Source organism: Camelus dromedarius, unplaced genomic scaffold (assembly GCF_036321535.1).
Source record: "Camelus dromedarius isolate mCamDro1 unplaced genomic scaffold, mCamDro1.pat HAP1_SCAFFOLD_114, whole genome shotgun sequence".
Taxonomy (NCBI): domain Eukaryota; kingdom Metazoa; phylum Chordata; class Mammalia; order Artiodactyla; family Camelidae; genus Camelus; species Camelus dromedarius.
The window spans coordinates 6,300,459-6,314,959 of record NW_026989787.1 but is presented as its reverse complement, the minus strand read 5'-3'; the positions used below and the strand labels follow the sequence as shown (position 1 = coordinate 6,314,959).

The following is a 14,501-nucleotide window of genomic DNA, read 5'->3' as shown; positions in this document are numbered from 1 at the left end:
AGTAAGCTGATGACAGGCAGATCTTCCACTGTCTGACTTTTCAATTTCTAGAAACTGACCCATGATCTCAGGCCACTGGGCAGCAACAGTATCTCGAACTTACAGAGCTTCCTAAACAATAGACTTAAGCCAAGCTCCACAGAGTGTGGCAACCCCACCATGACACTGATCCACCCACCGAGCTCTGCCAAGTTACCTTGGATCCGCCAGCTCATAACAAGCCTCGTGGAACAAACCAACATTCCTCCTGGAATCCAACCGGTAATTGCCATCCTCAATTTTTGCTGCATTTTTACAGTGTTGGTGAAGGGGCTGCATCAGACGACAGGTACTTAAGGTAAAAGTGATTCTGTCCATTAGTGTCCCATGATCCTTTTTTTCCTACCCTCTTTCCTTTAGTTCAGTTCTCTAAACACAGTACAAATGGAGGGAACTGTGTCCATGATAAGTTTATTGTTTCATCCATCTTAAAACTTTCTAACAGTTAACAGTACAAAAAGACCCACTAAAGGAAACATATGTTTGTGTAATATCCATTCACCCATAATATATATCCGTCTGTTGATTTTCCTCTGAAAGACCCACAGTCTCAGAACATGGATCCATTTGTTTCATGGGGGCTGAAAATCCAAGAAATGAAACCATTCCCAAAGTACACTTTACTGTCTGTCTCTCTTATTCTTAGAACAGTTTTATAGAGCTGTTTTCTTTGTTATAGACATATGCCATTTAATCTCTTCGTAGTGTGGAATATGCCATTCATTCTTCATGTTGGAAGACTTTTAAGAATATATCACGGAGTATGAATCCATTATATTCAAAATAGGCATTTGGGTTAGGTCACGATGTGCTTTTATGAATCAATATTTATGAATATTAATGCATGCATCTGTTTTCTGAATACAAGTATGTTGAGTACATGCAAGCACTGATACTAGGTCAATGCGTGCTGAATGATCCTTGACATCACTTTGCATATTTTCTTTTGAATTATCTCGGTTCCTGTGGATATTATCAGCCACAGGTGTTTGTTTGTTTGCTTGCTTGTTTGTTTGTTTGATTGCTTGTTCCTAGATTTGCAAACACATTCGGCCTTGCATCTCTCTGTTTGCTTTAAACAGAGAGTCATATAAGATGATTCACTTATTATAGGGCTGAAAATCCCCTATGTTTTCCTGCTTCCCTCTCCCATCTTTAGGGTTTTGATGTCCTCCTTGCCTTCTTCTTGTTTATTGTCTGCAACTCATGGCTCTTCTTGCATTTCCAATGATGGTTTTCTTATTTCCATTTCATCTAGCTTCTTTTCTATTCAGGGTAGTTTTCTGAATCTTTCTTTTAGGAAAAGTTTCAAACTGCTGAATTCTTTAACGTTTCCAGGTATCTGAAATTCTCTAGCTCTGCCGTTATTAGAAATGGTGGTCTTTTTGCATAAGCTACCCTAGATTGCAGCTGTTTCTCATTCATGATTTCATCTAAGTCCTGGCACTCCTTCTTATCCTGCAATATTTCTGCCGAGATATAAGCTGAAACCCCTCTGGAGGTTCTGTTGTGACATAGTTGCTTCCTTCTAGGTGCATTGGTAATCACTGTGTTGATCATGAACTTTGTTGATTTGAATGATAATACAGCTGCTTGTAGGTCTATTGGGATTCCACATAATTTGGATGCTGTTTGCTTATTTTTTTGTATAGATGATTGCTCCTTCGTTTTCAGCAATTTTCTGTCTGATTTTTTTCCAAATATCTTTTCAGACTGAATAATCTTTTCTTGCTTTTAACTCTGGGACTCTTATGAATCCTATTTTTTCATGCTTTGTCTTAACCCAGGATTCAACAGCAATGTTTGAGTTGGTTTTCCTTTGCTTTTCTATGTCATTTTCTGATCGAGGGATTTCAGTTCCCCTGTGTTCACAGTCATTCACGAGTCCCTCTGCATTATCTAGTCTGCTTAGGACTGACTTTAGCCCTGCTATTATCTCATCCATTGAGTTTGCTGATTTTATTTTGCTCGTCTTTAGAGGGTCTCTTCCCCTTTTCTGGAATTCTGATTTTTGTGATTCTGAGACACTGTTGTTCTTCAGTGTTTCTATCACCTCCATTTTAAATAAATGTCTGATAGTGTTTCACAGTCTAGTTGTTTGAAAGCTTTTTTTTTTTGAGCTTTCCACCTCTTTGGAAATAAAAATGTTACTTCCTGTTTCTTTTACTATACTTCTTTATCTCTACTGGTCAGTTAATTTCAAGTATCTAATGTAGACTTGTAGGGCTTTTTAAGTGAAAGTTTAAGTCTCTTGTGTGTACAAAGTTCCATGATATTTGTGTGAGGACAATTTTTCCTACACATTGATGCCATGTCATTTTCCTATGTGTGTTGTCTTGTATTTATCTAAATGCTGGTGATGCCTTTGCTGTGATGAACACAGCATACACTTTTCTTTTCGTATAACCTCAATTTACTACGCTTATGTCACTGTACTGAAAGTGCACAGGACTGTTTCTCTTGTGGAAATGAAGCATGTAAAGCTTTTCAGCTCTGCAAGCTGTTGAATGTCATTTTGGAGTGTTTCAAAAACAGCGTCATGACTGTGAGCTTGTCCTTTCTATTTCTATGGGAATGTACCAATGTTACGAGTTCGTTCCAGAGCTTCTCTGTCTACAGAAAAACCTGTGGAAACATATCTAAAGATGTCATGCATCAGGACCTGCAGTCATTATCACAGTGCCTCAGCTAGGTATCCTCCCTGAAGTACACTGTCAGTACCATTCAAAATGTAGCATTAACATTTGGTAGATAATGGTGAAGGAAATGCTTCATCTTCTCACGTTGTGAACCTAGACCACTGTTCTTTGTTCTCTCATCCTTGTGGCTTTGGACCATGAAGGTAACCACAGTGCTGTCCCACATCATTTGCCTCATAACAAACCATAATCCCAGTCCAGTCTATCAATGTAGCAGATCCTGAGGCTTTGGAAACTGATTTCTACACCAAGGCCCCCTGGATCCCTCAGACCTGATGCTTGATGTCTCCAATTAGACCCCACACATGCTCTATTGGCAAAATTCCAAATTGGACCCTGGGCCTGCAGATGCAGTGGATGTTGCCATGGGACCTTTCGAGAAACTCAACCTCATGCGCCTGGTTTGTTGCTTTTTCACTGAGGTCCCAGGTCTGTTTCCTCTCTGGATAAGGCCAACCACAATCCACAACACACTCCAGTTCCCTGATACTCAGCGTGTGCCATCACCCATAGCCCTATCCCTCATTGTTCATAGCCAAAGCGAGCCTAAATTTGGCAGCACTGATGTTGGTCTCAGAATCAATTGTGGGGATATTTTGTGCTGATTTCTTTGAGTTCTGTCAGCCAAGCATCTGCTGTGCACTCTACTAACACTCAGCGCATCGCTTTCAATCCCATGCGTCCTGTCCGCTTGAGAGTGTGCGTCCAACTAAAACAGGGTTTCACCTTTGCTGCTCCACCAGCAGAGGTCAGGTCCTGCACTGATTTCCATTCTCTACAAAGCCTTTTTATCTTTCCAGGTTTTCTGAGGCCTCATTGTGTCTTTGGAAGTAAGAGACCACTCTTTGGCAAGTGTCCTGGACCACGGGCTGGGTGAGTGGATGTTTATCTTGCTGTGTAGATGGGAGCGAGTGAGCGTATGTTGCACTGGTACCCTGACAACTGGGCATTGATAAATCAACACTTTCCATATATAACTCACAGAAATGTTATTCTTGATATCTCTTTTTGCTATACGGCCATGGTGGGAGGGTTTGTCCGAAGACTCCAGTTTTGACACTGTGTTGATACCTCAGTTGCAGTCTTTCAAAAAGTTAGTAGAATTGATTTACATACTTGGGGATTTACATGAATAGAAAGATAGATTTTGAAACATACTAAATCTGCCTACAGGTCAGACTTGGCAAGTTAAGGTATCATTTTTTCAGCTCTAAGGGAAAAGAAGACAGATAGAATGAAAAAAGCAGTCCAAAATAATGAAGGGGACAAGTCAACGGTTAAATGTTGATGCCTCCAACAAAAACAGGAAGAATGAAATAAATGTTGGTCCCATGAAAAAACCCCACAAAATGTTTCCCAATTGCATGTATTGCCCTTTCCTCCCAATGACTCACACTGGCAAATGTTGTCAATTCAAGTGGTAACATTTCTCTGTAGGAAGACAGAAGGTGACCCAAACCACATATTTATATATAGGCTTGGATCCAAAAGTACCTAGAGGCATTATAGCAATGAGAAAACTGCTGCAGCTTTGATAGGCTATTGAGAACCAGGTGCCCTATTATCAACGATGAGAACGCTTAAACTTCCGATCATGTTGGGTAAAGTAATTAAACACAACCATGTCTGCACCCATATGATATACTGCACAAGGGGCTTCAATGAAGGAAAAGACCGTCCACATATCATTTGTCCTTACATGTCTATGGCGAATTTTACACTTCAGTTCACTAACTGACTTATAATATTACATATACTGTATTGAAAAACTGAGGACACATACATATACAAGTTCACTCAAAGATTCCCCTCACTTACCACACTCACTTCACCAAAAAGAAGATGTAACCCTAATATTTGCTGAATCTAGGGGAAGCTCATCATTTCTTTGTGTGAGTTAATATTCAATTCCTATCTATATTAGTTTGGAGTATTTGAACATTGAGGTGTACAGTGTTGTGCACAGAGAGTAAAGTTGGAGGAACACTGATTCTAGGAGGGGCTTGCTATAATCCTACTGGCTTCAAAGCAACTCAGGTGCTGATCCTTTGAAGTGGATTCCTGAGTGTAGGGGAGGGAAGAGCAAGTGCTTGATAGCTAGGCCCAACCCTGGGAAAAGGCTTAACAGGGATTCATGCTCTGAGGTCTGAGTGATTTGTAAATGCCCCTTGGGACGTGTGGATTCTCATGACCACTTAAAAGAACAAGAGGCGTTTTATCAACTCTCCCATCTCTTCTCTATTAGACGTCAGGATTCTTGGACCAGTTCTTGTAGCAGAGAATTGAGTATCTTCAACAAGTTCACGTTGACCCTCCACAGGTTTCTGCCAGAATCAGCGAGGCTCAATATGTCTCATGAATGTCTTTTGAGCCTGGTATCCTCTACAGAAGTCTGCATGCCAGTATTCTCCATTGTAGCAGAAGAACACTCATCAATGTGTTCACATCTCTCCTCAATCCGTGCACTCATCCTTCTGACAGCTTCTCTTGGTGTCTCCCATGAAGTCGACTTCTGCAGGACTGGGCAAGTCTGAAAGTCCCTCGGAGTGTCACCAGTAAGCTGATGACAGGCAGATCTTCCACTGTCTGCCGTTTCAGTTTCTAGAAACTGACCAGTGATCTCAGGTCATTGGGCAGCATCAGTATCTCGAAATTACACAGCTTCCTGAAAAATAGACCTAAGCCAAGCTCCACATAGGGTGGCAGCCCCTCCATGACACTGATCCACCCACAGAGCTCTTCCCAGCTAACTTGGATCCACCAGCTACACCAAGACTCATGGAACACACTGACATTCCACCTGGAATCCAACAGGTAACTGCCATCCCCAAAGGTTGCTGCATCTTGTCAGTGTTGTGGGAGGGACTGCATCAGAAGAGAGTTTCCGAAGGTAAATGTGATTCTCTCCATTAGCATCCCATGGTCCTGTTTTTCCTACACTCTTTCCTTTAGTTCAGATCTCTAAACACAGTACAAACGGAGAGAAGTGTGTCAATTTTAAGTATTTTATTTTACCCTACTTTAACCTTTCTAACAGTTAACACTACAAAAAGAACCACTATAGGAATCATATGTTTGTGTAATATCCATTCACCCAGAATACATATCCATCTGTTGATTTTCTGCTTAAAGTCCCACAATATCACAACATGGATCCATTTGTTTCTTGGGGGCTGAAATTCCTTGAAATGAAACCAATCCCAAAGTACACTTTACTGCCTGTCTCTTTTATTCTTAGTACTGTTTTGTAGAGCTACTTTTTTTGTCATAAGCGTATGCCAATTATTTTCTACGTAGGTTTGAATATGCCATTCATTCATTCTGTTGGAAAACTTGTAAGTCTATATCAACGAATATGAATCCAATTAATTCAAAATGGGCATTTGGGTTATGTCACGATGTGTTCTTAAGAATCAATATGTATGAATATTAATGCACGCATCTCTTTTCTGAAAACAAGGGTGTTGTGTACATGCAAGCAGTGAAACTGGGTCGATGCGTACTGAATGATACTTGACATCACTTTGTGTACTTTCTTTTGAATTATCATGGTTCCTTTGGATATATGTCAGCCAACCTTACTCTTTCGCTGTTTGTTTGTTTGTTTGATTGTTTGTTTGTTTGCTTCTTCTTTTTTTTTGCACACATATTAGGCCATGCGTCTCTCCATTTCCTTCAATCAGAGAGCCATATAAGCTGATTCACTTAGTATAGTGCTGAAAATCACCTATGTTTTCCTCCTTCCCTCTCCCATCTTTAGTGTTTTGATGTCCTCCTAGCCTTCTTCTTGTTTATTCTTTGCAACTCATTGCTCTTCTTGCATTTCCAATGATGGTTTTCTTATTTCCATTGCATCTTGCTTCTTTGGTATTCAGGGTAGAATTCTCAATCTTTCTTTAGGATAAGTTTCCAACTGCTGAATTATTTTAAGTTTTGCTAGGTTATGAAATTCTCTAGCTCTGCCATTATTAGAAATGGCGGTCTTGTGCCATAGTCTACCTTAGATTGCAGCTTTTTCTCATTCAGGATTTTGTCTAAGTCCTGGCACTCCTTCCTGTCCTTCAAAATATCTGCCGAGTTATAAGCTAAACCTGTCTTAAGGTTCTGTAGTGACTTAGTTGTGTTCCTCTAGGTGCATTGAAAATCACTGGGACAATCATGAACTTTGATGATTTGAATGATAATACAGCTGCTTATCGGTCTATTGGGATTCCGCATAATTTGGATGCTGTTTGCTTTCTGGTTTCTTGTAGATGATTGTTTCTTGGCTTTCAGAAAGTTTCAGTCTGATTTTTCTCCAAGTACCTTTTCAGACTTTTTTTTTAATCTTGCTTTTCCCTTTGGTTCTCATATGAATCCTATTCTTTCATGCTTTGTCTTACCCCAGGATTCAACAGCAATATTTGTATTGGTTTTCACTTGCTTTTCTATGTCATATTCTGATCAATGGATTTCAGTTCCCCTGTGTTCACATTGATTCACGAGTCCCTCTACATTATCTAGTCTGCTTAGGACTGACTTTAGCCCTGCTATTATCTCATCCATTGAGTTTCCTGATTTTATTTTACTCGTCTTTAGAGGGTCTCTTCCCCTTTTCTGGAATTCTGCCTTTTGTGATTCTGAGACACTGTTTTACTTCTGTGTTTCCCTCACCTTCATTTTCAATAATTGTTCTAATAGTTTTTCACAGTCTAGTTGTTTGAAAGCTTTTCTTTGGGCCTTCAATCCCTTTGGAACTGAAAATGTTACTTCCTGTTTCTTTTACTATACTTCTTTATCCCTATTGGTCAAGTAATATCAGGTATATAATGTAGAAATATAGGGCTTCTTAAGTGTAAGTTTAGTCTGTTCTGTACGCAATTTCATGATATTTGTGTGAGGACAATTTTTCCTACACATTGATGCCATGTCGTTTTCCTGTGTGTGTTGTCATGTATATCTCTAATTGCTGGTGATGCCTTTGTTGTGATGAACACACCATACTCTTCTCGTTTAGTATAATGTCATTTTTACTACTCTTATATCACTGTTCTGAAAGTGCACAGGACCCTTCCTCCTGTGGAAATGAAGCATGTCAAGGATTTGAGCTTTGCAGGCTCTTTAATGTCATTTTTTTGTTTCAAAAACAACATCGTGACAGGGAGCTTGTCCTTCCTATTTCCATGGGAATTTCCCAATGTAATGAGTTCTTTCCAGAGCTTCTCTGTCTACAGAAAAAACTGTGGAAACATATCTAAGGATGTCATGCATCAGGGCCTGCTGCCATTTTCACGCAGCCCCAGCTAGGTGTCCTCGGTGCCGTAACCTTTCAGTGCCATTCAAAATGTAGTATCTGCATTTGGGAGATAATGATGAAGGAAATACTTCATCTACACACGCTGTGGACCTAGACCACTGTTCTTTTTTCTCTCATCTTTGTGGCTTGGGACCACAAATGCAACCACAGAACTGTGCCGCATAATCTGCCTCATACCAAAAGTAATCTCAGTCCAGGCTATGAATGTAGCAGACCCTAAGCCTTTGGAAAATGATTTCAACCACAAGGCCCCCTGGATCACTCAGACCATATGCATGATGTCTCTGATTGAGCCCCACATGTGCTCTATTGGCAAAATGCCAAGTTGGTCCCTGGGCTTACAGATGCAGTGTATGTGGCCATGGGACATTTCGAGAAACTCCACCTCATGCGCCAGGTTTGTAGCTTTCTCATTGGTGTCCCAAGTCAGCTTCCATTCTGGATAGGGTGAACCACAATCCACAATACACTCCAGATCCCTGAGGTTTAGCGTGTGCCACCACTCATTGCCCTATTTCTCATTGTTTGCAGCCATTGCGAGCCCAAATATGGCAGCACCGATCTTGGTCTCAGAATCAATTATGGTGATGTTTTGTGCTGATTTCTTTGAGTTCTTTCAGCCAAGCATCTGCTGTGCACTCTTCTAACACTGAGCACATCGCTTTCAATCCCATGCATTCTGTCCGCTTGAGAGTGTGCTTCCAAGTAAAACAGGGATTCACCTTTGCTTCTCCATTAACAGAGGTCAGGTCCTGCACTGATTTCCTTTCTCTAATTTGATTTCTCCCCTTCCATTTATTCTGAGGCCTCATTCTGTCTTTGGAAATAAGAGACCACTGTTCGGCAAGTGTTGTGGACCACGGGCTGGGTGAGTGAATATTTATCTTGCTGTGGATATGGAAGTGAGTGAGCGTAGGTTGCACTGGTACCCTGACAACTGGGCATCGATAAATCAACACTTTGCATATATAACTCACAGAAATGTGATTCTTTTTTATCTCCATTTTCTATACAGCCATGGTGGGAGGGTTTGTCCGAAGACTACAGTTTTGAAATTGCGTTGATACCTCAGTTGAAGTCTTTCAAAAATTTAGTAGAATTGATTTACATTTTTGGGGATTTATATGAATATGAAGATAGATTTTGAAACATACTAAATCTGCCTACAAGCCAGACTTGTCACATTGAGGTACCATTTTGCCAGCTCTAAGGGAAAAGAAGACAGAATGTAAAAAAGCAGTCCAAAATGATGAAGGGGACAGGTCAAATGTTAAATGTTGATGCCTCCAACACAAACAGGAACCATGAAATAAATATTGGTCCCATGAAATTACCCTCACAAAATGTTTCCCATTTGCATGTATTGCCCTTTTCACCCAGTGAATTGTACTGGCCAATGTTGTCATTTCTATGGGTAACATTTCACTGTAGGAAGACACAAGGTAACCCAAACTACTTATTTATATATACGCTTGGATCCAAAAGCAACTACAGGCATTAAAACTATGAGAAAACTGCTGCAGCTTTGATAGGCTATTGAGAACCGGGTGCCCTTTTATCAAAGATGAGAACGCTTAATCTTCCAATTATGTTGTGTAAAGTAATTAAACACAACCATGTCTGCGCCCATATGATATACTGCACCAGGGGCTTCAGTGAAGGAAAAGACTATCAACATATCATGTGTCCTTACATGTCTATGGCGAATTTTACAATTCAGTTCACTAACTGACTTATACTTGTTACCTAGACTGTATTGAAAAACTGAGGACACATACATATACAAGTTCAGTCAAAGATTCCCCTCACTTACCACTCTCACTTCACCCCAAAGAAGATGTAACCACAGTATTTGCTGAATCTAGGGGAAGGTCATCATTTCTTTGTGTGAGTTAATATTCAATTCCTACCTATTTCAGTCGGGAGTATTTGACCATTGAGGAGTACAGTGTTGTGCACAGAGAGTAAAGTTGGAGGAACACTGATTCTAGGAGGGGCTTCCTATACTCCTACTGGCTTCAATGCAGCTCAGGTGCTGATCCTTTGAAATGGATGCCTGAGTGGAGGGGAGGGAAGAGCAAGTGCTTGATAGCAAGGCCCAAACCTGGGAAAAGGCTTACCAGGGATTCGTGCCCTGAGGTCTGAGTGATTTATAAATGCCCCTTGGGACGTGTAGATTCTCATGACCTCTTAAAAGAACGAGGGGTTTTATCAACTCTGCCATCTCTTCTCTATTAGACGTCAGGATTCTTGGACCAGTTCTTGTAGCAGAGAATTGAGTACCTTCCACAAGTGCACGTTGACCCTCCACAGGTTTCTGTCAGTATCAGCAAGGCTCAATATTTCTCATGAATGTCTTTTGAGCCTGGTATTCTCTACAGAAGTCTGCATGCCAGTATTCTCCATTGTAGCAGAACACTCATCAATGTGTTCACATCTCTCCTCAATCCGTGCACTCATCCTTTTGACAGCTTCTCTTGGTGTCTCCCATGAAGTCGACTTCTACAGGACTGGGCAAGTCTGAAAGTCCCTCGAAGCGTCACCAGTAAGCTGATGCCAGGCAGATCTTCCACTGTCTGCTGTTTCAATTTCTAGAAACTGACCCGTGATCTCAAGTCTTTGGGTAGCATCAGTATATCGAAATTACACAGCTTCCTGAAAAATAGACCTAAGCCATGCTCCACATAGGGCGGCAGCCCCTCCATGACCCTGATCCACTCACAGAGCTCTGCCCAGTTACCTTGGATCCACCAGCTACACCAAGACTCGCAGAACACACTGACATTCCACCTGGAATCAAACCGGTACCTGCAATCCACAATATTTGCTACATCTTGTCAGTGTTGGGGGAGTGGCTGCATCAGACGAGAGTTTCCTAAGGTAAATGTGATTCTCTCCATTAGCATCCCATGGTCCTTTTTTCCCTACCCTCTTTGCTTTAGTTCAGATCTCTATACACAGTACAAACCGAGGGAAGTGTGTCCATGTTGTTTATGGTTCCACACGTCTTTAAACTTTCTAAAAGTTAACAGTTCATAAAGACCCCACTATAGGAATCTTAAGTTTGTGTAATAGCCATTCACCCAGAATACATATCTGTCTCTTGCTTTTTGGCTGAAACTCTCACACTCTCAGATCATGGATTCATTTGATTCATGGGGGCTGAAATTCCTAGAAATGAAGCCCATCCTAATGTACACTTTAATGTTTGTCTCTTTTGCTCTTAGTACAGTTTTGTATAGCTACTTTTCTTTGTTATAGGCATATGCCATTTATTCTTACATAGGGTTGAATAGGCGATTCATTCATCCTGTAGGATGTCTAGTAAATCTATATAATGAAATACGAATCAATGTTATTCAAAATAGGCATTTGGCTTAGGTCACGATATGCTCTAATGAATCAACATTTTTGAATATTAATGCACGCATCTGTTTTCTGAATACAAGTGTTTTGAGTACATGCCAGCAGCGATAATGTATCGATGCATGCTGAATGATTCTTGACACCCGTTTGAGTATTTTCTTTTGAATTATCATGGTTTCTTTGGGTATATGTCAGCCAACCATAGTATTTGGTTTTTGTTTGTTTGTTTGATTTTTTGTTTGTTTGCTTGTTCTTTGTTTTGCAAACACATTAGGCCATGCTTCTCTCCGTTTGCAGCAGAGAGTCATATAAGCTGATTAACTTTGTATAGTGCTGAAAATCACCTATGTTTACCTGCATCCCTCTCCCATCTTTAGGGTTTTAATGTCCTCCTTCCCTTCTTCTTGTTTATTCTCTGCAACTCTTTGCTCTTCTTGCATTTCCAATGATGGTTTTCTTATTTCAATTTCATTTTGCTACTTTTCTATTAAGGGTAGAATTCTCAATCTTTGTTTAATGATAAAGTTCGAGCTGCTGAATTCTTTTACGTTTTGCCGGTCTATGAAATTTTCTAGATCTGCCGTTATCAGAAATGGCAGTCTTGTGGCATAGGCTACCCTAGAATTCAGATTTTTCTCATTCAGGTTTTGGTCTATGTCCTGGCACTCCTTCCTGTCCTGCAATATTTCTGTCGAGGTATAAGCTGAAACCCCTCTGGTCTTTCTGTTGTAACTAAGTTGCTTTCCTCTAGGTGCATATAAAATCACTGGGTTGATCATGAAATTTGATGATTTGAATAATACAGCTGCTTGTAGGTTTATAGGGATTCCACATAATTTGGATGCTGTTTGCTCCTGGTTCGTATAGATGATTGTTTCTTGGCTTTCAGCAAATTTCAGTCAGATTTTTCTCCAAATATCTTTTCAGAGGTTTTTTTTTTTTTTTTTTCCCAGCTTTTCCTTCTGAGACTCTTATGAATCCTAGTCTTTCATGCTTTGTCTTACCCCAGGATTCAACAGCAATATTTGCATTGGTTTACACTAGCTTTTCTGTGTCATCTTCTGATAGAGGGATTTCTGTTCCCCTTTGTTCACAGACATTCACGAGTCGCTCTGCATTATCTAGACTGCTCAGGACTGACTTTTAACCTGCTATTATCTTATACATTGAGTTTACTTATTTTATTTGGCTCATCTTAGAGGTTCTCTTCCCCTTTTCTGATATTCTGCCTTTTGTGATTCTGAGACACTGTTGTTCTTTATTGTTTCTCTCACCTCCGTTTTCAATAATTTCTCTAGTAATGTTTCAAAATCTAGTTGTTTGAAATTTTTTTTTGGCCTTCAATCTCTTTGGAACTGAAATTGTTACTTCCTGTTTCTTTTACTATATCTTTATCTCTATTGGTCAAGTACTATCAGGTATCTAATGCAGACTTATAAGGCTTGGTTAAGTGAAACTTTTAGTCTATTTGGTGTACCCAATCCCATGATATTTCCCTGAAGACAAATTTTCCTTGACATTGAAGCCATTTCATCTTCCTGTGTGTGTTGTCTGGTATACTTCTATTTACTGGTGATACCTTTGTTGTGATGAAAACACCATACGTGCATCATTTAGAATAATCTCCTTTTATTATGCTTATGTCACTTTTCTGAAAGTGCACAGGACCCTTCCTCTTGCGGAAATGGAGCATCTAAATGTTTTCAGCTCTGTAGGCTGTTGTTTGTCATTTTGGAGTGTTTTCAAAACAGAATATTGTTAGTGCACTTGTCCTTTCTAGTTCTATGGGAATGTCCCAATTTTACCAGTTCTTCCCAGAGCTTCTCTGTCTACAGAAAAACCTGTGGAAACATATCTAAGGATGTCATGCATCAGGGCCTGCTGCCATTATCCCACAGCCCCACCAAGTTGTCCTCGGTGCCGTACAATTTCAGTACTATCCAAAATGTAGCATCTGCATTTGGGAGGTAATGGTGAATGAAATGCTTCATCTTCTCATGCTGCTGACCTAGACAACTAACCTTTGTTCTCTCATCCTTGTGGCTTGGGACCACGAAGGCAAACACAGCGATGTCCCTCATCCTCTGCCTCATACCAAAACTTAATCCCAGTCCAGGCTAGGAAACTAGCTGATCCTAACCCTTTGCAATCTGATTTCAACCCCAAGGACCCCTGGATCCCTCAGACCAGATGCATGATTTCTCTAATTGAGCCCCACTCATGCTCTATTGGCAAAATATCAAATTGTTCCCTTGGCCTGCAGATGCAGTGAATGTGGCCATAGGACATTTCGATAAACTCAACTTTGTGCACAGGGTGGTTGCTTTCACATTGGGGTCTAAGTTCAGTTTCCTCTCTTGGTAGGGCAAACCACAATCCACAACACACTCCGGATCCCTGAGACACAGCGTGTGACATCATCCATAGCCTTATACCTCATTTTCCACAGCCAATGCTAGCTCAAATTTGGCAGCTCGAATCTTGGTCTCAGAATCAATTGTGGGGATATTTTGTGCCGATTTCCTTGAGTTCTGTCAGCCAAGAGTTTTCTGTGCATGCTTCTAACACTCAGCGCATCGCTTTCAATCCCATGTGTCCTTTCCGCTTGAGATTGTGTGTCCAAGTAAAACAGAGTTTCACCTTTGCTGTTCCATCACCAGACGTCAGGTACTGCACTGATTTCCATTGTCTACTTTGCCTTCTCCTCCTCCCAGGTTTTCTGAGGCCTCATTCTCTTTTGGAACTAAGGGACCACTCTTCAGCATGTGTCCTGAACCAAGGGCTTCGTGAGTGGATGTTTATCTTGCTGTGTACATGGGAACGAGTGAGCATAGTTGGCACTAATACCCTGCCAACTGGGCATTGAGAAATCAACACATTCTATATATAACACACAGAAATGTGATTCTTGCTTATCTCTGTTTTCTATACAGCCATGGTGGGAGGGTTTGTCCGAAGACTACAGTTTTGACATTGTGTTAATACCTCAGTTGCAGTCTTTCAAAAGGTTAATAGAATTGATTTACATATTTTGGGATTTATATGAAAATGAAGTTAGATTTTGAAACATACTAAATCTAATTACAAGCCAGACTTGTGAA

The 14,501-nt window shown here is 40.5% G+C and overlaps 1 long non-coding RNA gene across 1 annotated transcript; it reads left to right on the top strand.

Annotated features, from left to right (window-relative positions):
• The first annotated feature begins 209 nt into the window (after positions 1-209).
• On the top strand, positions 210-14,248 carry LOC135320728 (uncharacterized). The gene is made up of 3 exons (XR_010379998.1): positions 210-337; positions 3,539-3,611; positions 14,115-14,248. It is a non-coding gene; the product is annotated as an uncharacterized LOC135320728 (long non-coding RNA).
• Positions 14,249-14,501: the final 253 nt, after the last annotated feature.